The following is a 25,543-nucleotide window of genomic DNA, read 5'->3' as shown; positions in this document are numbered from 1 at the left end:
CCCTACATGACAGAAGTCAAAAGAATGAAACAACAACAACAAAAAGCAAAAACAAAAACAAAAACAAGACACCACAGAGGAAGGAGGAAACTAAGAGAATTGCAAGAAAATGAGAGATGAAGTTGTGGCCTTTCAGTCAAACCTAAAATGTGACGTAATTATGAACTTTCCAACCTCATGAGTCAATATATTCCTCTATTACGTCATTCCATCCATTGAGTTGGGTTCTCAACTGCATATACTGTGTCTTCAGGTTCGGGTACCCCCAATGCAATATAAGGTTCCACAATTCTCAGCATGTTGATTGAAGGCTTGTTGAGCTTAACAAAGGTGCCATTGAAGATGTGGCGAAGGTGGAGAAGCTACAACGCCTTTCGAACCTTTGAGCTCACTCCATTGATACCTCTGATCCTGAAGACAAAGGTCAATTTGGGTTCTGCAGGTGCATAGAAGTCACCAGCTTTTCTTGCCACCCTGGTCATGCAAATCTCAGTTCTATACATTTGTCTATATTCCTTTCGAAGCATCTTTTGAACAAACTTCTTTCTCAGGTGCTCAATCTTCAGCTCCGTAAAATTCCTTCGCCTTTTTCTTAAGGGTTTCTGGCACAGCAGGAACCTTTTTCTTGGTGGCTTCTGCCATAGCAGGAACTTTTTTCTTTTCTTTTTCTTTTTTTCCCCAGAGCAGGAATCTTCTTTTTCTTCTTTTGAGCACTCTCCACGGTTCCAGTAGGAAAAGAGGCAAAGTTTTATTCTCTTATATCTAATATTGCCTAACTTGGGATAAACCACTTAAGAAGTGGCTAAGTATGTATGCTAATTTTTTTATAATTATTTATTTTATTTTATTTATTAATTCATTTATTTGTTAATTTGACCAGAGAGAGACAGAGGTTGAGAGTGAGAGAGAGAGGAAGTGAGAAAGCAAGCCACCAGGTCCAGGACTCGAACCCCAGTTGGCCATGTGGGAGTGTCCAGCGCCTTAACCACCACGCCATCTGCTGGTCCCTGTATGCTAATTTTTTAAAGGAACAAAATTTGTCTATGTACCATGAACTCTCCTTTAGGTACCAGTAAAAAAAAATATATATATGATTTGATCATAAATATTATTTGTTCATACTAAAGAAAAATGAAAGCTGAGAAACGAGGCTGGTATTATGCTATAGCCAAGGTTGGGCTTCTGAAATCATAATCCCCCTTAGCTTAAATTGTAAGGGTTATTTGATCTAAGTTTCAGTTAACTTTATAAATAAAAGTTTCCTTAACTTATAAATAAAATATTTTATGAAATAATGTATCTATCTATTTATCTATCTAATTATGAGGTTTATCTTTTTTTGTGAAGCCAGATGTTTGAATTTCTTAGATCTTGCTATTATATTTGTTGAATGAATGAATGAACCTGCCAAAGGTTTTTGGTATCATTTTATAAAGAGTTCAAAAGGTCTTAAACTCAGTCTCTTTGGAAAATCTGCCTTAGGGAAAAAAAAAATGTAGGTATTTGTAGAAGATGAAGAAGTGGAGATTCAACTTCAATATTCTGGTTTAAAAACTTAAATCCATACGCCATCTATAAAATTAACAGACAAAGGATAAAGAGATAAAAGAGAAAAAAAAAAATCACTCTTCAACTGTGACGTTCAAAGGGAGTTCAATAGCCTTGAGATTGCTATTGAAGTTAGCGGCATAATGCCGTGAAACAAATGGGCTCTTCTGTTTGTCTTTTTTGAAAAACGGGCTCTACGCATGTAAGAGTTTTACAGCCTTTCACAATCAATTTTAACCATTAGGAAGTAACATGCCTCCTTGGTCTTGCTCACAAGATGTACCTTAATGACTTGAAGGCTGCCTATCCACTTTATCTACTTTGATCTCTCTGATTCTTCCACTTGACTTTTTCCTTTTGATAAAGAATTGGTGTTTGAACAAGCCTTCAAAAGGGGTGGTGCAGGAAAAGAAAAGACAGAAGAGTGGGAGGAAATGAAACCAGAGTGGTCGCCCAGGCCTGATCATAAGGGAGTTTTGTTTTATCAAGAAAGTAGAAAGTTTTAGGGTATCTCTGAAAGAGCCTAAGCAAGGTAGAGCCCCTGATGGTCTGATTATTCCTTCAGTGAGACTGGAGCAGTGCTCAAAAATACCTCCTCTGAAGTGCTCCCATTTTCCTATGGCTTGGTTGACTTGATTTCTCACTTGATTAATTTCTCACCACTAATCATAGGTGCTCTATTCTCTCTCCCAGACCAGCAATCTTCAAAGGTTTTTGATTGTATATCTTCATCAGGTTTTTTTTTTAATGTGAAAATTTTCACACGTTTTCTCATATAAAATAAACCTAGAGATTGACCTACCAAGGCAAGATGGTGTTTTTGTGGTGTCATAAGCTCCCCCTTTTCTTCTGCTCCCATATCATTTGTGTGGTTTCTGTCTTTCAAATGACCAGTTAGTGGAGCTGTCCCCATGGCCTAGTGGTTAAGGGATCTGAGTCCTACATGGTCTACCGCATGGTTCAAATGCTGGCCTTTGTTGCTTGAAAAAACACACCAGGTGCATGTGTGTAAGTGTGTATGTCCCAAATCCTGGCAGGATGGAGAAATGGAGGAGAGAAATGGAAGGAGATCATCCTATCACTTGGATGGGTGCTTTCTCCTTCTGTCTCTCTCTAGGGAGTGTATGTCCCTGCTTCCACCTTTCCCTCCAAAACAGTGGCAAGATGGCAGCTGGCGTTTTAGCCATCATATTTGGGCCTGAGAAGGGAAAAAAAGGAAGGACGCGGTCAAAGATCATACCCTGGCCCTCCATTCTCCTTTTGAAGGCTTTTCCAGGAGTTCCACCAAAAACTTCATCTGATTGTTCTGAACATAGTCTCTTGACTGTAATAAAATTGTACAGGAGACTGGGGAATAAATATAGCTTTTAGCTAGGCACACTACCATCCAACAAATAGCACAGAAGAAGAGAATGCTATTTCTGCCATTTTGCTTGTAAGTGTTTTTTATAGTCAAAGCAGCCACTGTCCTAAATATTCATAAAATACACAATTTCTCCATGCACATCACGTGTCTTTCCTTGAATAACCTCCCGAAATTTATTTCTTCAGTTATCTATATTTTTATTAATCTGTACAGCATCTTCCCACATTTGTTTGTTTTAATATCTCTCTCTCTCTCTTTTTTTTTTTTAAGTGTTTTTGTATCTCCAGCAATGTCTTCCATGCATTTTCCAGTAAGTTTTCCAGAGGTTCCAGTAGATGGGGTAATGGTTATGTCACTGGACTCCCACATATTTGACCATGGTTCAAGTCTCAGACCTGGCGGCTTAAAACTCACACGTTATGTGTACATACATGCACAAAATCCTAGAAGGAGAAGGAATTGTGATATGGCCATCCCCCCAGGGGGGTGATTTCTTGCTTTCTGTCTCTCTGTGTTTCTCTGTCTCTCTGGCAAGTGCACATGCTCTATAGCAAAAATCTCTTAAAAGAGAAAAGAAACCAGTAAATTTGCTAGAAAATGCCTTTTAGCTTATTGCTACATTCTACTTTGATGCTATTTCAGCTGTTTGTATGATGGCAGCAAAAATAAACAACCATTTATAATTGTTGAAAGAATTTTTATAAAGTACTGGATTGAGCATATTGTGATTTAAACTTTGGTGGATATTCTGGATGTTTGGCTTTAGTTATCTTGTTCATCATAATGCCTTCAAACTAGTATTGTCTATACATTCAAGTTGCCTCTCTGTAGGAATTTTTAGCATATCACTCCAGGACTGAGCCCCATGTTATTTTCCATGAAAGGTGGGAATGGAGGGTCCAGTAGGTGGCAGAGCAGTTAAGGTGCTGAACTCCCACTTGGTTGACTATGGTTCGAGTCTTGGACTCCGTCACTTGAAAATCACACTGAGCATGTGTGTGTGGATACCCCAAATCTTGAGAGCAGAATGGAAGAGAAAGGACTGTGGCATGACCATTCTCCCGGGGGTGATTCCTCATTTTATCTTTCCCTGGGCCTCTCTCTCTCTGGTGACCACATGTGCCTTATGGCAAACCACCACACTCCCCTACTCCCCCAAAAATGAAAGGTGGGATAGGAACCTAAGCAGTTAATATCAGGAACAATAGTAACATGTCTGAGTAGTTAGTATGAGGTCATTTCAGATTACTTCTTTTGTGGAAGGATTAGAGAAAGGGAATTTTATTAAAATGCTGATTGCAACGGGCCTGTTTGGAAAACTAGGCTGTCATCACTCCTGATTTCTCTGAAAGCCAAATAACAACTTAGTTCATCTCAGTGATGTGGAGACATGTGTGACTCCATTTTGATTTTTAGTCTGGTCTGTTGGTCCAGAACAGCAACCTATCCTATGATTTTTATTTAAGAGTTTCCAAGCAGGAGAACTTGAGACAGGGATTTAGGCCCATCTAATTCATGTAGGAAGAACTCTCAGGAGACAGGAAGTGAGGAAAACATGGCAGGGCAGGGGACAGAGATATGTAATTAGCTGGAGTCAGTTTCCACCTGATTCCAGAGGGATCCATCCCATGGGGCAAGAAGGTGGCCTTTTGTACTCAGGAGGCAGTCAGTCATTTACTGCAGGTTTTTCAAGGATGGAAGGGGTGCATAATTTCTAGGAGGAAGGAATTGGGTCTCTCATCCACAGAAAGCAATTCTTAGGAAGACAGAATAACTGTTAGCTGTTTGCAGACAACAATCCTGGCAGTGGCATGTTGTCAAGGGGATCCAGACAGGGCACCTACGGCACCTGCCACAGCTGCATTTTGCTGCGTTCTCGCGGTTGTGTTCTTTTCTGTGTCTGGATTTTACCTCCAGTATTTCTTCTCTCGAGGCTGCACGGCACCCACAGCAACCATCTGCAAAGCCTGCTTCCTTATTCTGATTGGAATAGTCTTATACTGTATTATTGCAATAGGGAATTGATTTGCAGCATCCTGATCTCTGACAGGTCTGGATCTCAAGAATATGCCAGGTCTTGGGCCTGATGTGTTTGTGTACAGCGTCCACGTGCTCTCCTCTTGACTCTCAAAGGGTTGGAGCATGCACAGACCAAGAGAGTCCAGTGAAATGATGCGCTCTGAGTTTTCAAGCCTAAGTTATAAAACGCTGCTTAACTTCTACCTTGTTTGCTGGGAGACTCACTGTTGGAATTCTGAACTGCAATGTCAAACTTCTGGCCATCCTGAGGTCACCCTAAGGGAGAGGCTGGAGAAGAAATCACAAGGAGAAGCCCTGAGACTACACCGAGAGAGCTGTCCGTGAGCCTGCGGGCCTTTGAGCCATCCTGTTCACGTGTCAGACTTGAAAGTCTCCAGAAAACTCCAGCCTCCACCTGTGCAAGTCAGCCCTGCCTATTTGAATCTTCCCAGTTGAGCTTCCAGAAATAAGGAAGTGGAGTCAAGTCGTATTGGCTGTACTGACTGTAGGACGCGTGAGTGTAATGACGTCATCGTTGTTACACCAAGTTCTGACGTGGTTTGTGATGTAATAATAAACCATTGAACATTTTCTCAGTCATTGTCCATAAACCCCTGCATAATCTCAACTTGGACACGTGAAAACGAAGAGCCGCAGAATGGAGGTAATTTACAGTCCTACCACGGATGATAGTAGGTCCAGGATACGAACTCAGGTCTGCTGTAATGCGGAGGAATCTGTGTCCTTCCGACTGCAGTCGGCTGACGTCTGAGGGACGTGCCCATCAGCCTGCTGAATCCACAGGATGAAGGGGCAGAGAAACATGAGTCCCTGCTTTGGTGTGTGTGTGGCTCCAGGACGTCTGCTGGATGATCACTCATGGAGACCCTTACATTTGTTATTATCTGCTTCAGACATCTTAATTAAATACTTCAGAGGCACCCACCATGCAATCAAAACTCTAAGCTCTTTTCTCTCTCTGGAAAAAAAAAAAAAAGTAAGCTAAAATTCCTGTCCGTGGTTCAGAGTCCAGCTATTGATTTCTGCTTTTTTAAAAACTTATTTTCTTTCTGAGGGCGTGTGTTCCCCAACAAAAGAAGAATAAATAAAGGCACGTTAGTGCCACCTGAGTGAAAGAGGGAGGGGATATTAGAGAACCCCAATCAGAGGCTGGGTTGGTGGTTCAGTAGGAGAAGGGTTGAGGGACCTGAAGTTAAAACTTGTTTGAACTTGAAAAACCTTTTCTTGAGACTCCAGTGGAAGGTATTTTCATTTTCATAGGAAACTCTGCTCATCATATAGTTCAATAAGAATAAGGAAAGAAAATGTTAAGAGAGAGAAGATAAGAAAGCAGAGGAAGGCTGGGTTAATAGGAAACACTTCGTACCAGCCCTGCATCCTAGTGGTTGGGGAGTCAGATTCCACTTGGACAACTGCTGTTTGAATCTTGGCCCTAAGGGCTTGGAAAACATCCTGGCACATGTGCATGTGTACCCCAGATCCCACCAGGATGGACAATGAACTAGACGGGACTGTGGTATTACCATGCCCTGTTGTGGGGTGCTTTTCCCCTCTCTATGTCTCTTGTGGGCGCACTCATCCTTTGGCAAAGAAAAAAATACATCAGATATTTCATTAACTTATATATTAGATGGAAAAAGCTTTGATCTTTCAGTTTGGGTAAAGGAACTGAGGCCCAGATGCCCAGAAGGTGTTTCTGACTGAACGAGGCAGTGCCTGCAGAGAGGCCTTGGTTCTGTCTCTTAATCCCACACAACATTGTCTGTATATACTTATGCTCCATGTAGTTGCTCTGACTGGCATTTATTTTGCATAAACACGGGCCACATTGTTTCTGTGAGGCTATATTTACAGTAAGAGTGAGCAACAGGTCATTAGAGAGAGTGGGAAGTAGAGAAAAAGGGAATGCGACTTGTTTGAAAGGCAACACAGATACCATCTTTGCAGCAGAAATGGTTGAGCATCTGAACAGTCTATGCAGGGCTCCTATTAGATGACTTACAATTTACATAAAATATTTTAATCTTCACAATAATGTTCTGAGATCAGTCTTATCTCCATATTTATATGAAGCATTGATTTTTTTCTAAAAGGATTTTGCCATAAGGTGGCAGAGAGACTCAGAGAGAGTCAGAAAGAGACAGTGAGAGGGGAAGTGAGAAATCACTCTCTTGGGAGATGACCATGCTGCCATGCTGCAATCCCTTCTCCTCCTGGGATTTTGGGCAATCATACACACACCAGTGTGATTTTCAAGCTGCCGGGTCTGGGACTTGAACTGAGGTTCGACCAGTGGGAGTTCAGTGCCTTAACCACCCATATCACCTGCTGGCTCCAAAGCGTTGACTTTACCTCGGAAGTGGTAAAGCTCTATCCTAGAGCTCTTCATATCAGAGTTCATGTCCACCATGTCAGTGTTTCTCATGGTATATAGAAAGTGATTTTAGATAGTATTAAGATGGGGGGGGACTAGCAGTTAGCATAATGGCTATGTCGCTGGACTCCCATGTAGTCGACCACGGTTCGCATCCCGTACTCGGTGGCTTAAACTCACACCAGGCGTGTGTGCGTGCGTGCCAGAAATCCCAAGAGGAGAATGGAGGAGATGGGATTGTGGCATGGCCATCCCCCCTGGGGGGTGATTTCCCACTTTCTGTCTCTGTCTGTCTGACGAATGCACAGGCCCTATAGCAAAAACCTCTTAAAAAAAAAAAAAAAGATGGGCAAAATATTTCCCAATATTTGTGTTTATTTTAGTGTACTTTAGAGAAATAACATAACAGGCACAAAAAACCCAAATATTGAAGGATATTATAATATTTCTTATAATAGGAATAAAGTATGTGTTTATTTTTTTAAAAAATATATATTTAATTTTATTTATTATTATTTTTCAATTTGACTAGAGAGCGAGGGAAATGAGAAAGCAAGCCACCAGGACCAGGACTGGAGTTGGTCATGTGGGAGTCCAGTTCCTTAACCACCACACCATCTGCTGGCCCTCTGTATTTATGAATTTCAAAAGTGGGTAGAATTTGAGAAGAATATTTACTAAATAATCACATAAATAAATTTAAAAAGTAAAGTGGTTATGTAATGATTTAAATTTGGAAAACTCTGCTTTTATAATATTTATTTGTTATTTGAGCATTTCAAAAGGATTTGTGCAGGTTTGCACAGGTAAGGTGTGATTTTAAAACTATATCAATGCTACTAGGTTTAGCATATGCTGTTAAAGAAAAGTGTCATTCCTTTCAAAAGTTCTATTTAATTTAGGAGGGATCTACTCTCGTATATTCATGGACAGTTACTCACAGATGAGAAACACTTTCATTTATTTATCTTTTCAATGGGCCATCTTGATCACCTGAAATATTGCAGGAATTAATTAATGCACATTCCTTGCCTTCCAGAAGCTCATATCTATTCAGAGAGACAGTCATCACATTTACTCATGACGTACACAGTTATTCGTAGACAAAGTACTGCGGGATTAATCAAGGAGAGAATTATGAATGGGCCTCTGGGAAAACATCATGATAGAGAAATTTCTACCACAGATAATAAGTTGGCACCAAATTCAGTTCAAATGCAGGGCAGTTGAAAGCCTACTATTAATACTTGCATCTGATAAATCATAGAAATATAGTCTGAGTAGAGGCAGGGTATTATAATATGAAAGACCTAACATTATTACCACCCAAAGCTGATTCTTTTTTTTTTTTTTTAATTTCCAGGGAGTGCGTGTGCTTGTCAGAGAGAGAGAGAGAGAGACAAAAGGGGGGGGAGAGCACTACCCAGCAGGGTTTGGTCATGCCACAATCCTTTCTGTGGGGAAATTAGGCATGTAAGTGCATGAGCTTGATGTGTTTTTCAAGCCATTGTGACCAGGATTTGAACTGTGGTGGATCGTATGGGATTTGGCTCCCTTAATTACTAAGCTAAGGTGCCCCATCCTTGATCTTATTCTAATACCACACTGCTTTATAAAATAAAATTATTTTTAGTAATAACCTTGAAGTAAAAAGATTAATAATAAAAATATCCAAAATAGAAACACAGAGTAATGAATTAATACTTTTTTAAGTGCTTTAGTATTTTCTTTAAAGAAGAGGAGAATATGTGTACCATAATATTGGTTACTTACAGTAAAGTGTGATAATATTTAGTTTGCTCTCAAGGCTTCATAGCTTTCAATTTGTTGATGATTTCATCAAAATTCATCTCCTTCGTATATTCCTGAATAAAAGAGAGTGGCTAGATTTTAAAATTCCGATTCACCTATAGATCACCAAGGAACATACTTAGTTCATTTTATTGGTTTATTACTCATTTTCATTTTAAAAAGTCTCATCTCACATATGCAACAGATGCAGAAATAGTTATGAAACATCTTAAACATAAGGATACATGTAGCAAAGATTATACAAATTGCAATTTATAATAAATCCCAGAGAAGTTAACTACCTACCCATATTTTCGTTTCTTGAACATGTGATTAATTCTGGAGGCTTTAAAAGTCTCAGCAATTTAAAAATTACAAACACAAATGACCGGCCATAGCATGTCAGAATTAAACTCACACAGGCTCTGTTTCTTGTCTTTGCAATCAGTGTGCTCTCACTGTTTATTTCAAAGCTACTGTTTAAACACAGGATGACATGGACAGTATAACAGGAGTCAGAAACAGGTATTTAGCCTCAAGCAAGCTCAGAGGATTCCAAACTGCTACAAACTTCCTCTGAAAGCAAGTTTATACGGTTGAATCCAGGTGTTCTGCGTCAGACTGTTCCACTGAGGATTTTCTCAGTTCATTTTCATGTAAAATACAGGATTTATTGAAGTAGAAATAATAAAATATGCTAATTTGGTGCTTACGCAAACAAAGAGACTTCAAAAGGTTAGGGGGAAAAATGGAATTAGGGTATGAGTTTATTCTGATGCAAATATTTTTGATATTTATGCATGGCTTTTTCATAATACTCATGAAATGCTTGAAAACGCCTTGTATATTATTAAAACTAAACTCTAACCACAGTGATTGTTTAAGACTTAAGCCAATGACATATTTTAATTTTTAGAGAGGACTCTCTCTTCATCACTGACATTATCCAGATTGGCTAGTGCATGGTATTAATAGAAGTGGAGTGACTTTGAGCCAGTTTTATTACTCTGTTACATTTCTGTAGGTACTACAGTTATCATGTTGAAGACACATCTCTATTTATTTGTTGCCAGAGGGTGTTATGCCTACCAGAGAGAGAAAGAGAGAGAAAAAGGGGGAAAGAAAATACAGCCTCCATAGGGGAGGGCCATGTTGCAATTCCTTCATTCCCCTACCCCTCTGGATTTTGGGCACCCATGCACATGTGTCTGGGATGCTTTTCAAATCCTCTGGTCCAGGACCCAAGCCTTGAAGTCCATCATGTGGAATCCAGCTGTCCCAACCACCAAGCTATGGAGCTGTCCTGATCACTGTCATGGCCGTATTACTCATTTTCATTTTAAAAAGTCTCATCTCACATATGCAACAGATGCAGAAATAGTTATGAAACATCTTAAACATAAGGATACATGTAGCAAAGATTATACAAATTGCAATTTATAATAAATCCCAGAGAAGTTAACTACCTACCCATATTTTCGTTTCTTGAACATGTGATTAATTCTGGAGGCTTTAAAAGTCTCAGCAATTTAAAAATTACAAACACAAATGACCGGCCATAGCATGTCAGAATTAAACTCACACAGGCTCTGTTTCTTGTCTTTGCAATCAGTGTGCTCTCACTGTTTATTTCAAAGCTACTGTTTAAACACAGGATGACATGGACAGTATAACAGGAGTCAGAAACAGGTATTTAGCCTCAAGCAAGCTCAGAGGATTCCAAACTGCTACAAACTTCCTCTGAAAGCAAGTTTATACGGTTGAATCCAGGTGTTCTGCGTCAGACTGTTCCACTGAGGATTTTCTCAGTTCATTTTCATGTAAAATACAGGATTTATTGAAGTAGAAATAATAAAATATGCTAATTTGGTGCTTACGCAAACAAAGAGACTTCAAAAGGTTAGGGGGAAAAATGGAATTAGGGTATGAGTTTATTCTGATGCAAATATTTTTGATATTTATGCATGGCTTTTTCATAATACTCATGAAATGCTTGAAAACGCCTTGCATATTATTAAAACTAAACTCTAACCACAGTGATTGTTTAAGACTTAAGCCAATGACATATTTTAATTTTTAGAGAGGACTCTCTCTTCATCACTGACATTATCCAGATTGGCTAGTGCATGGTATTAATAGAAGTGGAGTGACTTTGAGCCAGTTTTATTACTCTGTTACATTTCTGTAGGTACTACAGTTATCATGTTGAAGACACATCTCTATTTATTTGTTGCCAGAGGGTGTTATGCCTACCAGAGAGAGAAAGAGAGAGAAAAAGGGGGAAAGAAAATACAGCCTCCATAGGGGAGGGCCATGTTGCAATTCCTTCATTCCCCTACCCCTCTGGATTTTGGGCACCCATGCACATGTGTCTGGGATGCTTTTCAAATCCTCTGGTCCAGGACCCAAGCCTTGAAGTCCATCATGTGGAATCCAGCTGTCCCAACCACCAAGCTATGGAGCTGTCCTGACCACTGTCATGGCCGCACGCTTGACATGCCACTGTGGTTGGAGACTCTGAGTTAGATGGTAGAGCTAAATCATGGCTGAGAATTTGGTCTTGACTTTGCATTAAGGTCAATAATGTTCTTAATAATAGTAACAAGAAGCCTCTAATCCTCGGTATGACATTCTAAATTTAGTGGGAGAAAGCAGAAGCATAACCAGGTAAGGAATTCTGCCCACACACCTCACTCTCTGGATTCTCACTTGTGTTTGGAATGTCACCATGTTTTCCTTAGCAAAGGGGAGTCTGACATACTGTATTCCAGTTACCTGAACCCCACTGAGTGGTCAGCCGGCTCCTGTCTTGACTTACAACTTTCCACATCCTGTCCAAAGCAGGCAGTATCTGCTCCACTCTTTGTTAAATCACTTTTTAAAAAATAACTATTTATTTATTCTTATTATTCAGTTTGACCACAGAGAGACAGAGAAAGAGGGAGAGTGAGAAAGCAAGCCTCCAGGTCTGGGACTCAAACCATGGTTGCCCACATGGGAGTCCAGTGCCTTCACCACCACACCACCTGCTGGCCCTGCATCTACTCCACTCTATTCTTACCAGTCATTGCCATATACAGGCTCAGCATTGCTAGATATTTTGATTTCTCTGGAAAGATCAATTAGCTTAATTTTTTAAAATGTCTCTTGTTTTTTGAATAATGCATTTTAGAAAGTTAAAGCCTGCAGAAGCCAAATAGCACATATCTATAGGTCAATTTACAGTCTATGGCACTGTGACCTTTCTTACCCTTTGGGTTTCCATAGTAATTTTATCTTTCTAGAAAAGAAGAAGCCTCTCTTTTCGGGCAGAGCATCCAAAAAACAAAAAACAAAAACAATGGTTTCTAGCCCAATGCCAAGCTCACAGCCTGACCTTTCATAGGCCACTGTTGGTTTGGTCCAAATCTGTTTAATCCATCCAGATCACATCCCCCAGGCTGGAAGAAAAAGGAGGATTATCTTTTGTCAACCATCTCCATTGTACATCATGTCTCTAAGGTCTATTTGGGACTAGAGTGGTTCTTTCTATTAAGATAGAAATATAAATGAAAATGAAACAGAAGCTTCCAAAGTGCACAGACAAAATGAAAGTACAGAACCTTTACGTGATAATGAGCCTCTTCCACCTTGATGGTGAAAGACTGAACGGAGGCAAGAGCCATCTGCACCATCAGTTTATTATGTGCTCACCCCCCTTTCTGCTGCCAACATTTCCAGTGTAATTGGCTTGATGAGTTAGTTACGACCACCATGTTATTTTGTAAAGAATTATTTATTTAATTTTTATTCATTCATTCATTCATTATTTTAATTTGACCAGAGAGAGAGAAAGAGAGAGAGAGAGAGAGGGAAAGTGAGAAAGGAAGCCACCAGGTCTGGGGACTTGAACCGTGGTCAGCCATGTGGGAGTGTTCAGAGGCTTAACCACCATAGCACCTGCTGGCCCCCATAAACCTGTTTTTTTATTGCTGTTTTACCTGCAATTATCTGCAGCTCACTGCACATTTTTGTTCTTTTTCTTCCCTCATTGCCTTGATATTTTTTCAGAATACACAAAATAGTAATATTATTTTAAGGGGGTCCTTTAAAGGACTTTTAAAGATTAACAAAATGACAAGTAACTGGAATTAAGAAAGAAAGAGGAAAGGGAAGCAGGGGACCAGGAGTTGGTGAAGACTGAGGAAAGGAAGCCTGAACAGAATTATTATTTATGTTAGGCCTTAATCAAAACTGTTGCTTTGATTATCATCTCCTCTATGACAGAAATCCATGGTTTCATTCCTTTGTTTGATGTCCCCATTGCAATGAGAGAGGGAACTGATTTAAATATAATACTATTTCCAAGAAATTATGAAAATATACTGAAAGTCCATGTGTGAGAATTCTCTCATTCCCAATTTTCCATGTCATAAAAGGCATTTTTGATGCATAATGTATGCATTTGCATCGTTTGTTATGAACAATGAGAATAGAAAGCTCTCTAAATTATAAATTAAATCTTTTCAGAAGAGGATTAAAAACGATCTTATAAACAGGCGTTTTTAGTGTGAAAGGATAAGCTTTAACTCTAAATTGAAAATCAATACCATATAAAAACTAATGCAAGAGCATTTAATTAATCTACGGTTTATTCTTTGGCATTTCAATAAACAAAAAGGAATTGTAATTTACTTAGGACTAGACTTTTTTGTTTAATTTCCAGGGACAATTACATTAACTGAGAGGGTAATTATTAGTGCAAAGGAATGCCTCTGGATCCGTTGCAATCACAAGAACAATGTTGAAAATCTCCATGCTTGAAATCTAATCTGTTTCACACTACTGTGATCTAATAAAAGAGTACCTGAGTTCCCACCATTTACAAAGTTCTTGCATTTGTTTATGTTTGCCTATTTTGTTTTGATTTTTAATTCTTGGGCAAAATTAAGTCTATATCAAGCATTTAAAACAATTATTCTAAAATATTGTCTGACTTATGAAAGAAAAGAGAAATTCCTTTTCGTGACCAACAAATTATTTATATATTATATATATATATATATATATACACACACACACACACACACACACATATAACATTTACAATGAATATTTTATCCTTCCCTTGCATACATAGACACATGCCAAGAGAATCCAGGAATGTAATTTCAAAATCTACGAGAATGTCAAGGCTAAATGTCAAGCATAAGGATTTAGGGAAGAAGAAGGGGGGAAAAATCATCATTAAGGACAACCAGGAATAACCATCCTGTGTTTTAATCTTTGCTCACATCCCACATTATTGAAATTGGTCTCTTTTCAGGGCAGTGTGGCTTATAAAGCATCTCATATATTTAGCTCTTTCTTCAAATACAAAAACATGGACTGCTACAAATCTAAGAATCAGAATATCTAATTTTTGGGTCTGATATAGGAACCATGAGACTGAATTTTGGGTGATTTTAGGAGATTCTGATGCAGATCATACTTTGAGAAGCCCTATGTTACATAGGCAACACATCACTCATGCTTATCAGACTTTTCACTGGCAGCTAACTGCTTTTTCAATTGAGGAGAAAGGGAACAAACACAGAATTGCTTGTGCAAGGGCAGGTCATCATTCTAAAGACCTACCCTCTTGACCTGCCCAAGAAGTAGCCCAGAAAGCATCCCTGTGGGCTGTTGACAATCAGCATACCTCTCTCCTCAAAATCAGATTAAACAAAGGCCCCTCTTGGGCAGAGCTAAAAAGTTAATATAGACATTCTTGTGAGATTTTCACAAACATTTGGGGGGACTTGGTTTCTAATCAAGACCAACATTAAACAGGGCAGCCTGTGTACAGTCTAACCTGTGAGTCAAGGCCTTTTTCTGTTCTCATTGGTTACTGCCCAGGTCATACCTATTGTTCCATATTTTATATCGCTTATGTTTTTGAATTCTTGTGGCAGAGAGCAATATTCAGCAACCTAACAGCCATTCCCATCCCATTTCAGCTTTCATGCTTTCCACTGTAAAGAATCAAAGAGGCAGTGCTGACTTTCTCAGCATTCTTACTAGCCAAGAGTAGTCATGCCATCATGTCACAGTGGTGAACGAAGATAGGTAAGGAGTCCACCTAAGAAAGATGTTTCCTCCTTGATAAAAGGAAAAGGATATCTAAAGAGAGTTTTCTTGCTCTTTTGGCTAGGCCTGCTTTCTGCCTTTGGAAACAGGTACCTGAGGAAATGATGCCCAAAATGGTATCAGCCACTGTACATCCCAGGGCACAGGCTTAGGGGCTGACAGAGATGCTGGTCCTCCACCCAGTCTCAGTACAGCTCAGGAGCTGGGAGGGTCTACATCCAGACTGCTTGTTACATGAACATTAATGTCTTGACATTTTAGGTATCATTTAGGTATCATTTTTAGTATTTTTGTTTCTTCTACTTGAGAGCATTCTAACTGATGTTTATAACTTTTTCTGTTTTTTGTTTTTTTTTTTTCTTTTCTGGGCCATCTTAGTGGAATATTTTTGCAGGAATTTTTAAAAGTAAAACGACATTCTAGAATTGAAATAATTTATTTTTCAAGTAAGTTTACGGGTGTGGGGGAGGGAGAGAGAACAAGAAAGAGTGACTGATTTGTTGACAAGGTCTTGCCATAGCTAGATCCTCCTGTCTCAGAACCACTCTAATGTAGTCTGGGATGAGAATCAAACCCTGACCTCCTGTGTGGCCTCAGCCCCATAGTGGCAGCATCTTTGCACTGCGCCTCACCACAGCTGAGTCAAACTGAAAACATTTCTAACTGGCTGGCCTACAGTACCATTTTTACATGAACACGCACAGACACATAGATTTTATTTTAGATTCTAGATCAGAATGCCTAAGTGTCAATTCTGAAATGTGTACAGGCGTTCGACGCTGTCTCGTTCATTGTCATTTTATTATCTGATTGGCATATACCTTTCTTTACTCCAAAGTGAGTTCAAGAAGACTTCAACTCTTCATAAATTACATATTACATAAATATAATTTGACAAAAATCAGATACAGAGGCAAGAATGAGGACATAAAATAGAGCATGGGGGGAAAATAGAAAAAAAAAAAAAGCCTAACCTGAGAGCAATATATTTGGGCTATATAGATTTATCTTAAATCCAGGAGCAGTAGTTATTCAAAGTAAACTAATTGTTCTGAACAATTGCAGCTATTCTTAATCCAAATGCAGGAAGCCCCCCACCCCACCCCAGCCCCAGGATCCATACAGAGTATTGCATAATGCAACCAAAGTCAAGAGCGTCAGATCCCTGGACATTGGCCTGCATCAGCACATGAGGACCTGGTCCTCCATGAAGCTTGTTGACACAGTCCAAACTGAAGAGGAGGAAAACAAAAAGTTTAAACAAACCACTTAAAAAGAACTCCTAGAGCACCGTAGGACAATCTTTGCTTAGTTTAAATAAATGCAATCTAACTTTTTGAAAGAATGGTTAACCATGAAACCAGCAGATAATGTAATGGTTAAGTCACTGGACTCCCACATAGTCGACTGCAGTTCAAGTGTCGGACCCAGTGGCTTAAAACTCACCCAGGGCACATGTGTGTGCATGCCCAAGATCCCAAGGAAAGAATGAAGGAGAAGGGATTGCTGTGTGGCCATCCCTCGTGGGGGTTGATTTCTCACTTTCTGTCTCTTTGTCTCTCTCTGTCTCTTTGGTGAGTGAATGCGCCCTATAGCAAGAAAAAATTCTCTGTCTAAAAATAGATAAATAAATAAAAGAATGTTGTGGGTCTGGCCCCATAGCTCAGTGGTTAAGCCTGGTGCAGTGGGAGCCAGGTACCGCATGGCTGACCACAATTTGAATCCTGGCTCTGGCAGGTTGAAAAACACTCTGGGAGTGTGTGTGTGCATGCCAAAGTCCTGATAGGATGGAAAAATGTATGAAAAGTGATTGTGGCTTGGGAGCAGCAGTTAGTGTAATGGCTATGTCACTGGACTCCCATGTAATTGACCATGGTTTGTGTTCCAGACCCAGTGGCTTAAAAAACTCACGACGGGCGCGTGTGCGTGCGTGCCCAAGATCCCAAGAGAAGAATGGAGGACAAGGGATGGTGGCGTGGCCATCCACCCTGGGGGGGGATTTCGCACTTTCTGTCTCTTTGTCTCTCTCTGTCTGTCTGGCGAGTGCACGCGCCCTATAGCAAAAAAAAAAAAGTGATTGTGGCTTGACCACATCCCACTGGAGGGAGGTGGGTGTTTTCTCTTTCTATGAAGAGTACAGATACTCTATGGAAATTTTTTTTAAAAGGGGAACCTTGTGATTATAGTATCAGTGTTATGAACACAGACTTTGGAGCTGGCTGCCTGGCTTTGAATTCCAGTTTTGCTGCCTGGTACTGGTGTGATCATGAAAAATGTTACATGACCCTTCTGTGCCTCAGTTTCTTCATGGGACGATAATAACAGTATCTAGTTCATGGAGTTTTATAAATTGCTTGGGTTACATGGAATAGCGCCAGGCACACATAAGTACTACGGGTTTGCTGTTATCCTATTAAAGCCACCTCGATTATGGGTGTTGAACTAAACCATGGTATTAATCATTTAGGGTTCTAGTAATCAATTTCTCTTTAAAAATTAGCCCCCAAATTAATGGTGCTGTAAAGCAAGCACCTTATTGTATCTCCCAGGTATAGAGGTCAAGATTTGGTATATGAACAAGTATCTGTTCCTCAAGGCAGTGAATAAGGTCATTCGGTGATACTCAGCTGGTGGCCAATCTTATCTGAGGTAGCTTTATTGACATGTCTGACTGGATATGGGTTCAGCTCGGTCTCTCGGGCGAGATCCCTATGCATAACCTACGCAGCCTGACAGCTTCAGGGTAACTGGACTTCTTGCTGAGAGGCTCATATCCCCTAGAGGGTGGGTATTCCAAGAGACCCAGGTGGAAGCAGAAAGGCATGTTAAGACTTAGCTTTAGAAGTTCTCAAATATAGGAACCAGTAGATGACATAGTGGTTATGTCACTAGACTCCCACATAGTAGACCGTGGTTTGAGTTCTGGACCCGGTGGCTTAAACTCACGCCACGAGTGTGTGTGTACATGCCCAAAACCCAAGAGGAGAATTGAGGAGAAGGGATTGGAGCATGGCCATCCTCCCTGGGGGGATAATTTCTTGTTTTCTGTCTCTCTGTCTCTCAGTCTCTCTGGCAAGTGCACATGCCCTATAGTAAAAATCTCTAAAAAATAATAATGATAATAATAAAGTTCTCAGATACAACTTTGGCTGTATTCTATTGTTTAATCAAGACATAAGGTCAATGTAAATTCAAGGGGAGGATTAGACTCCACATCCCAATGAAGAGGGAATGAAGATTCACGATCATGTTTAATCTACCACATTAAGAATATACTCTCCCGGTTCAACCTGAGACATGAACTGCTATCACTGCATGTGAACATATTCTTTCTTCACTCCCATAATGTTGCTGGAAGAAACTATTCAATAAAAGTATATAATAATTTAAGCAATTTTAGAAAATAATTGTATTTGGGAATTTTTGATCATAGAAAACACTGTACTATTAATTATTAATCTTTTCTTAGTATAACATATATACCATGAGACACATGTTGGATTTCTTAATTTTTTTAAAAAGAATGTTTAAAGTTTATTTATTTATTTCTTCTTCTTTGAGAGAAAGAGAGACAGGTACCTTTCATGGGGTCTTCATGCCATGATTCACTCCCAGGCACCCAGGATCATAGGCATGTACCTAGTGTGTATTGGGAGACCTGAGGACACAAACCTGGCACCTTCCATAAGACCTCACTGTTGTTGTACCACCAAAGTTGGCTAGGGTTCCTTTTTTTAAGATTGGTGATATCTACTTTCTCTTCTCTGAATTGCGCCACAACAAAACCCCAGCCTTTAGAACTTGACAAAGTGCTTAGGCATCTGTTACCTATGTGAACCTATTTGATGGTGCCAGTGATGACAACTCTGTATCCAAACTGTAAGAGTAATTGACTTGTTGACTCTAAGGCTTTGTAGATCAACTGAAAACTGAGTAATGTGTGTTACAGACCAACAATAAACTATTGGAGTTGAACCCACTGCAAAAATGCTTACGAGTGGAAGAAACTTTGAGACAGGCAGAAAATTAGATTTTGGCTATATAATGAAAGGTAGAGAGTTTTGGAAGGCCATAACTGGTCTCATATTTCTTTTACCTCTAACAGCCTCATAGGCAACATCCCAGGTTGAATTTGTCTCTCAGAATACCAAGTGAGCGTATTATTGTGTTATATTTTTATTTTCTTTATTATGTTCTTTGTGTGAATTTGAACAGGTTCGGTAAGACATTGGTGATACTTGGCCATAGCCCCTCCACTCCTCATTGTCTATGTTGATCTGCTTTGCATATATATGTTACTAGTTTAGCACCTGAAACTTGACAAGACCTTATTTGTGCTATGGCCTTCTCTGGTCTTTTACATCTTTGGGGTTCAGAAAGTAACCTCTAACTTGAAGGAAAATAATTACATTTAAATGATGTATCAACTGAGCCAGCTGGTGGTGTAGTGGTTAAGGTGGCTGGATCCCACAGAGCTGACTCTGCAGTTGGAGATCTGACCAGTGGTATGGTGGGTGCATATATGTGCCAAAATCCCAAGAGGAGAATGGAGAAGAAGGGATTGTGGCATGGAAGGGGATGCTTTCTCACTTTCTCTGTCTCTCTATCTTTTTCTGGTAATCAAATGTGCTCTATAGTAAAAGGAAAAATACACACACACACACACACACACACACATATATATATATCAACTGTAGCTATTGAGGATAGATCCTAGCACTATGGTCAAGAGGTGTTGGGGGACAAGTAGAATGATGCCTGCGATGCTTAGTGGTAGGGAGTGGAACATAACAAGAGTGTTACCCTCTGGTTACTTTTGCTGACTGCTTATAGTTTGACCACTAAGCTTTTAATTCAATGTTAAATAGATTGACCTCTGTTTTCTCATGGATTACTCTATTGTCTTATATCATCCATTCATGCACTCATGCTGAGGACGACCTTGCAAATTATGGAAAAGGATGTTATAAACGGATGTGCTCAGATAAGTAAGCTGTTTTCTCTGTAGCTATCTGTTACTTGAGCTGGGCTCACTGTGTCTAAAATCCAAGCTACCTGTTGTTGATTATGTTAGCAGTGCTTGCAGTAAACTCATAAATACCTGATATAGGAGAACAACTACTATATAAGCTATTAGAATATCATGAGGTTGGGGGACAGAAGGTGGCGTGATGGTTATGGTTAAGGGCACTGGACTCCCACACAGCCAACCACGGTTCAAATCCCAGATCTGGTGCCTTGCTTTCTCACTTTCCCTCTCTCCCTCTCTCCATCCCTCTCTGTCAAATTAAAATAGATAAACAAATAAATAAATAAATACAGTTAAATAAAATAATTCTTAAAAAAAAGAATATTATGAGATTGATTTTATCAGTCACTAATCAATTAAAGCAGATCAAGCTGGCCCATGTTTTGATCCCAGGAGGGGATTTCAAAAAATGTATGGAAAAATAGAATTAAAGTATGAGTTTATTTTGGTGCAAACATTTTTTTAAATCCATACATAGTCTTTTCATAGTAAAGATTTTCCATGAACTTTCTGAACTGCTTCATATTTCTTGCATTTATCAGTACTCTCTGGAAGATATATTTTTTCCACTATGATTATGGATAGTCTCTACATGTACTTTCATATCCATTTTTCCTCGTTGTTGGCATTTTACGAGCCTTCTTGTTAGACAGCAAGACAGAATGTTCCTCAAGTCCCATAGTAAGCAAGCTGCTAAAGAGTGTTCAGGCAGTTCTGGAATTGAACTGCAAATAATGGTTGGATTTTTAGTTAAGAGGTCAATCTTACCCACAACCCCCTGTCCAAACATAATGCAATTTGAGACCCTCTGGGTTTTCCATTTCCCTATACTTGTTGGTCCTGTGTCAAGGAATTATTCTCCTTAGAACAATAACAACAAAAACCCTTTGTTTTTTTATTGGTCTCTTGGGTGGTTTTAGTGGTATTGAACTCAGATATATATTTGCTATTTCTTGAAATCATGAATTCCACATCTCAATGGGATCGTTACAGTCTTACAGCATGAGATAAATCAAATGGTGTGGCATTTGTTTGAGAGATTTCTAAAGAACAAAAGGAGTGTATGTGTCAGAAGAAGGAATGGGGTGGATGGAATCTATTCATACCTCCAAGGTCATGGAAAACGCCCTAGCCTAAAAATAGCCGCCCTTTGTGGCAGGTATTGCTTGGTGGCTACCCCAAGTCCATTTCCCCTTCTTCCTTCCTAGCAGGAGCCCTGATTTAGTTCAGAATTGTAATGGATATAGTTAAAAAGACCCATCTCCTGCAGTTCCTTCGTGGTAATGGAACTGTCCGTATCTTGGTTGTGGCTATAGTCAAACGAATCTAAACAGGTGGCAAAATGTCACAAAATTACATACACAGACACCTAAAAATCTAAAAGTTGAGTGCATGCAAACTTTGATGACATTTTAGTAGTATAGTTAATTATAATCTAAATTTTATAATTTTGATAGTATACTATGTAAGATGTACCATTGAGGGGATAACAGCATAATGGTTACATGAGACCTCTTAGTATGACTTTTGTGATGTCTGGTAATTATTTCAAAATGAAAACCTAAAATAAAATAAAGATATCAACCTGCACAGTTATTTAATTTTGACCAATCAATATAAGCATAACTGCACATAGGTGGTCTTGGTAAGTTATTTCGTTACACTTAAGAGGGGCTTGTCGTAGCACCAGAGGCCTGCCTGATGTTGGCCCCATGAATCTGGACTTGCCAGTCACCAGAATCACAAGCCAAAGGTTTCCACCTTTTGTTCTTTTATCTTCATATGTGGAATACAAAAATGAAGCCACAGATGCAGGTGGTTTCCAGCAAGCATGAAGCAGAAAGTTGCATCATAGGTGAAGTAAAAAATAAGAAGGAACTTGGATTCTTCACTATATCAGAAGACAGTCTATTTTGGGGTTTTGTATCAGCTAAGAAAAGTAAGCCCTTTAGATGTTTATGGCTGTGGTATAGGGCTCACATTGTTTGCTTTGCATGGAATCCTAAATAATACTCTGTCCTTCTTTGTTCCAAATGTAACCTTGGTCACCAAAGGGTCTGGGTAGACTTTCATTTCACCATCCTGAGGATAACCATGAGGGTTGCCCTGGATGACACTTAGAGAGACCTGTGTTCTTGTAAGAGGATGGATGAGAAACTCCATTTTCTTTAAGATAAAAAGGTTGTATTTAAAAACCCTGATGATTTATTTGTATAATTCAAGGAAAACATCCTTGAACCAGGACAATTTGTTGGCATGCGTCGCTCTAAAATTCATGAGTTGAAAGTTGGTGAGCCATTCGAATGGTGTAAGAGGGTGGAAATTTAATCCAATTATATTATTAAGAGGTGGGGCCTTGGGAGTAGATTAGGATTAGATAACATCACCAGGGTGGGGTCTCCATAATGGCTGCTGATAGCTTTAAAGGAGGAGCCACAAATATAGGCACATGAGCTCTGCACCCTAATCAAGTGATGCCCTGCATCACCTCAGGACTTTGCAGAGTCCACTAACGAGGTGACCTTCATCAGATGTAGCCTCTTGACTTTGGTTCTCTAACACCAAAAAACTTTGGTTTGAGCTAAATAAATCTCTATTCTTTCTGACTCACCCAGTTTCAGGTATTAAAATATTAACAGAGAACTGATTAACACATAGGGCATGGATAATGATTGAAGCTAGAGCATACTGTTATGGCTTAGATAATGGTTTATCCCCCAAAGTTTCATGTTTTATAATTTGGTCCCCAGTGTAATGGCATTAGAAAATGGTGAGATCTTGGATATGGTGATATTTAGATCATGGAGACATTGTCTTTATAAACAGGTTAATGCTGTCATGCAAGAGGGGGTGAGTTCTATCTCTTTGAGAAGGAGTTATCTTCCTTTGAGGACTGGTTGTTATAAAAGAAAGATGGCTTGGGGCCAGCAGGTAGCGTGGTGGTTAAAGGCGCTGGACTCCCACATGGCCAACCACAGTTCGAGTCCCGGACCTGGTGGTTTGCTTTCTCACTTCCTCTCTCTCTCTCTCTCTCTCCCTCCCTCTTTCTGTCTCTTTTTGGTCAAATTGAAATTAACAAATGAATAAATAAATAAAATAATTCTTAAAAAAAAAAAAAAAAAAGAAACATGGCTGGACCCAGGTCTCTCTGCAGGTGTCTGCCATCTTTGCTGCTTCTGTCAGCTATGTTGTGATGCCTGATGTTGGCCCCATGTGCTTGGACTTTTCTGCCACCAGCATCATAAACCAAATAAACCTCTGTTCTTTACAAATCACCTAGCCTCAGGTATTTCTGTTAGTAATGCAATAGCAGACTAAGACACATGCTAAGTCCATACCTAATTATCAGAGTATGGTGGAATAAATGATGTGAGAAGGTGATGAGTATTGGAAAGAGGGTCATAGATTAAACCACTTTTTACAGTTATTTACTTCACTTTTTGAATAGGGGTATACTCAGTCCAGCCTATTCATATACATCTTGCCGTGCTTCTCTTGGAGGTGAAGAGGAAACATCATGCCTCACAGACCTTAAATTTGATGAGGTGCTATGCATTGGCCAACAAAATATGACTTTCACACAGAAACTCTAACCATCACAAATTTCCATCTGAACATTTGCTCTTCTCCTGTGCCAGGAAAGTTTTCCTCTCAACTGGGTTGCTGAACAAAGAAATATGTGGAGTAGACATATAGCCTGGTTGCAGTTAATCCACAGCTGAAACATAATATATGTCAGAAATAAAACTTTCTTGTTGTAAACCAGTATGACTTGACAGTTTTTGTTACTGCAGTAAAACCAGTGAATACAGAGAGAAACCTACAACCCATTGATTAGGAGCAGTTCATGCAGGAAGTTGCAAAAGTGCAAAAACTATAATCTTAGGAGGGAATTGTGATTAGAAGCTGCAAAGTAGTGTCAGGCACTGGAAAATGGGAACTAGGATATGGTTTGGTAAATTTGTTAAGTTCTGCCAAACATTTTCTTATATATTATATGGTAAAGTGCTTTTAAATAGGGTCTCTGAGGCCAGAGGCATGGGTTCTCATCCCAGTTGGTGTATTTGTGTGCTGTGTGCCCTGATCAAATTGCATCAAGTCTCCTTTAAAATAGGACGATAAACAGGATCTAACTCATTGGCTGGTGTACAAGGAGGACTAAGTATATTATTATATGGTATTTCAGTGTTTAATCTCAATTGTGTACTTAATAAATACTAGCTAGTATTAATGTGGGAGGTCCTTCTCTACTCCCATTATTCCACATAACTCTATTTTTAGCTTTCTCTAGATCATGAAAAATGACCAGAGCTGGGAACATAAGCCATGACCAATGGATGAACATCTAGAAATAATTAGGACAATATAAATGAAAGTCTGAAAAATATTCACAAAGCTGAAGGGAATTGTACAATGAACTCTTTATATCCAGCACCTAAGTACAACTATTATCTACTCATGCTTACTCTCCCAGTGCCACCTATACTCCCTCTTCCTCTTTCCTTGTAGATCCTCATGAATAAAATTCCAGACATCATAGCATTTGGTTAAATAATTTTTTAAATAATTATTTTATTTAGCATTATTTATTTATTTTAATTTGACCAGAGAGGGACACTATGACAGTAATAGAGAAAGAGAGAGAGAGAGAGAGAGAGAGAGAGAGAGAGAGAGAAGGTGAGAAAGCAAGCCGCCTGTTCGGGACTCAAACCGTTGTCAGCCATGTGTGAGTCCAGCAACCTTAACAAACACCTGCCAGCCCCTGGTTGAATAATTTTAGAAAATAGTTTTCAATTAGCTTTCTTTTAATGAGGGGCTGGCAGGTGGCGTGATGGTTCAAGGCACTAGATTCTCTCGTGAATGACTATGGTTCAAGCTCTGGATCTGGCAACTTGCTTTCTCACATTCCCTTTCTCTCTCTGTGTGGTCAAAATTTAAAAAATAATAACAAATGGAATGAAATAAATAGATAATTCTTTTTAAAAATTTTTTCTAATGAAAGATAACATGGTTGGGCTCTTACAGTTTCTTATTACGCTTTAAGTAGCATCAGAAAATTAGAGTATAATGATTGACTGGTGGGTGGGAAAGCACCTGCTAAAGCACAGCGTGTGGGCTGTGATTGTGGTTGGAGCCACGAGCCTGCCACACATACTTCCCACGTGGCTTCCGGGCACATCTTTTTGGAGTGCAGCAGTGTGCATGAGATTTTTAAGAATAGCACTTTACAACACCTGAACAAATCAGTGCCCAAAACAAAATCAACTTATTTTATATCATATATATA

At 39.4% G+C, this 25,543-nt stretch overlaps 1 protein-coding gene across 1 annotated transcript in view; it reads right to left on the bottom strand.

The window, feature by feature from the left end:
* Positions 1-25,543, bottom strand: part of TGFBR2 (transforming growth factor beta receptor 2) — a 147,606-nt gene that overhangs the window by 120,554 nt on the left and 1,509 nt on the right. Inside the window, exon 2 of the mRNA XM_027775945.1 lies at positions 9,102-9,193. The gene's annotated coding sequence lies outside the window, so the exon portion shown is untranslated. The remainder of the gene's footprint in view (positions 1-9,101; positions 9,194-25,543) is intronic.

The sequence above is a fragment of the Tupaia chinensis genome, unplaced genomic scaffold (assembly GCF_000334495.1).
Source record: "Tupaia chinensis unplaced genomic scaffold, TupChi_1.0 Scaffold000617_2, whole genome shotgun sequence".
Taxonomy (NCBI): domain Eukaryota; kingdom Metazoa; phylum Chordata; class Mammalia; order Scandentia; family Tupaiidae; genus Tupaia; species Tupaia belangeri.
This window is presented reverse-complemented; position numbering and strand designations above follow the sequence as displayed.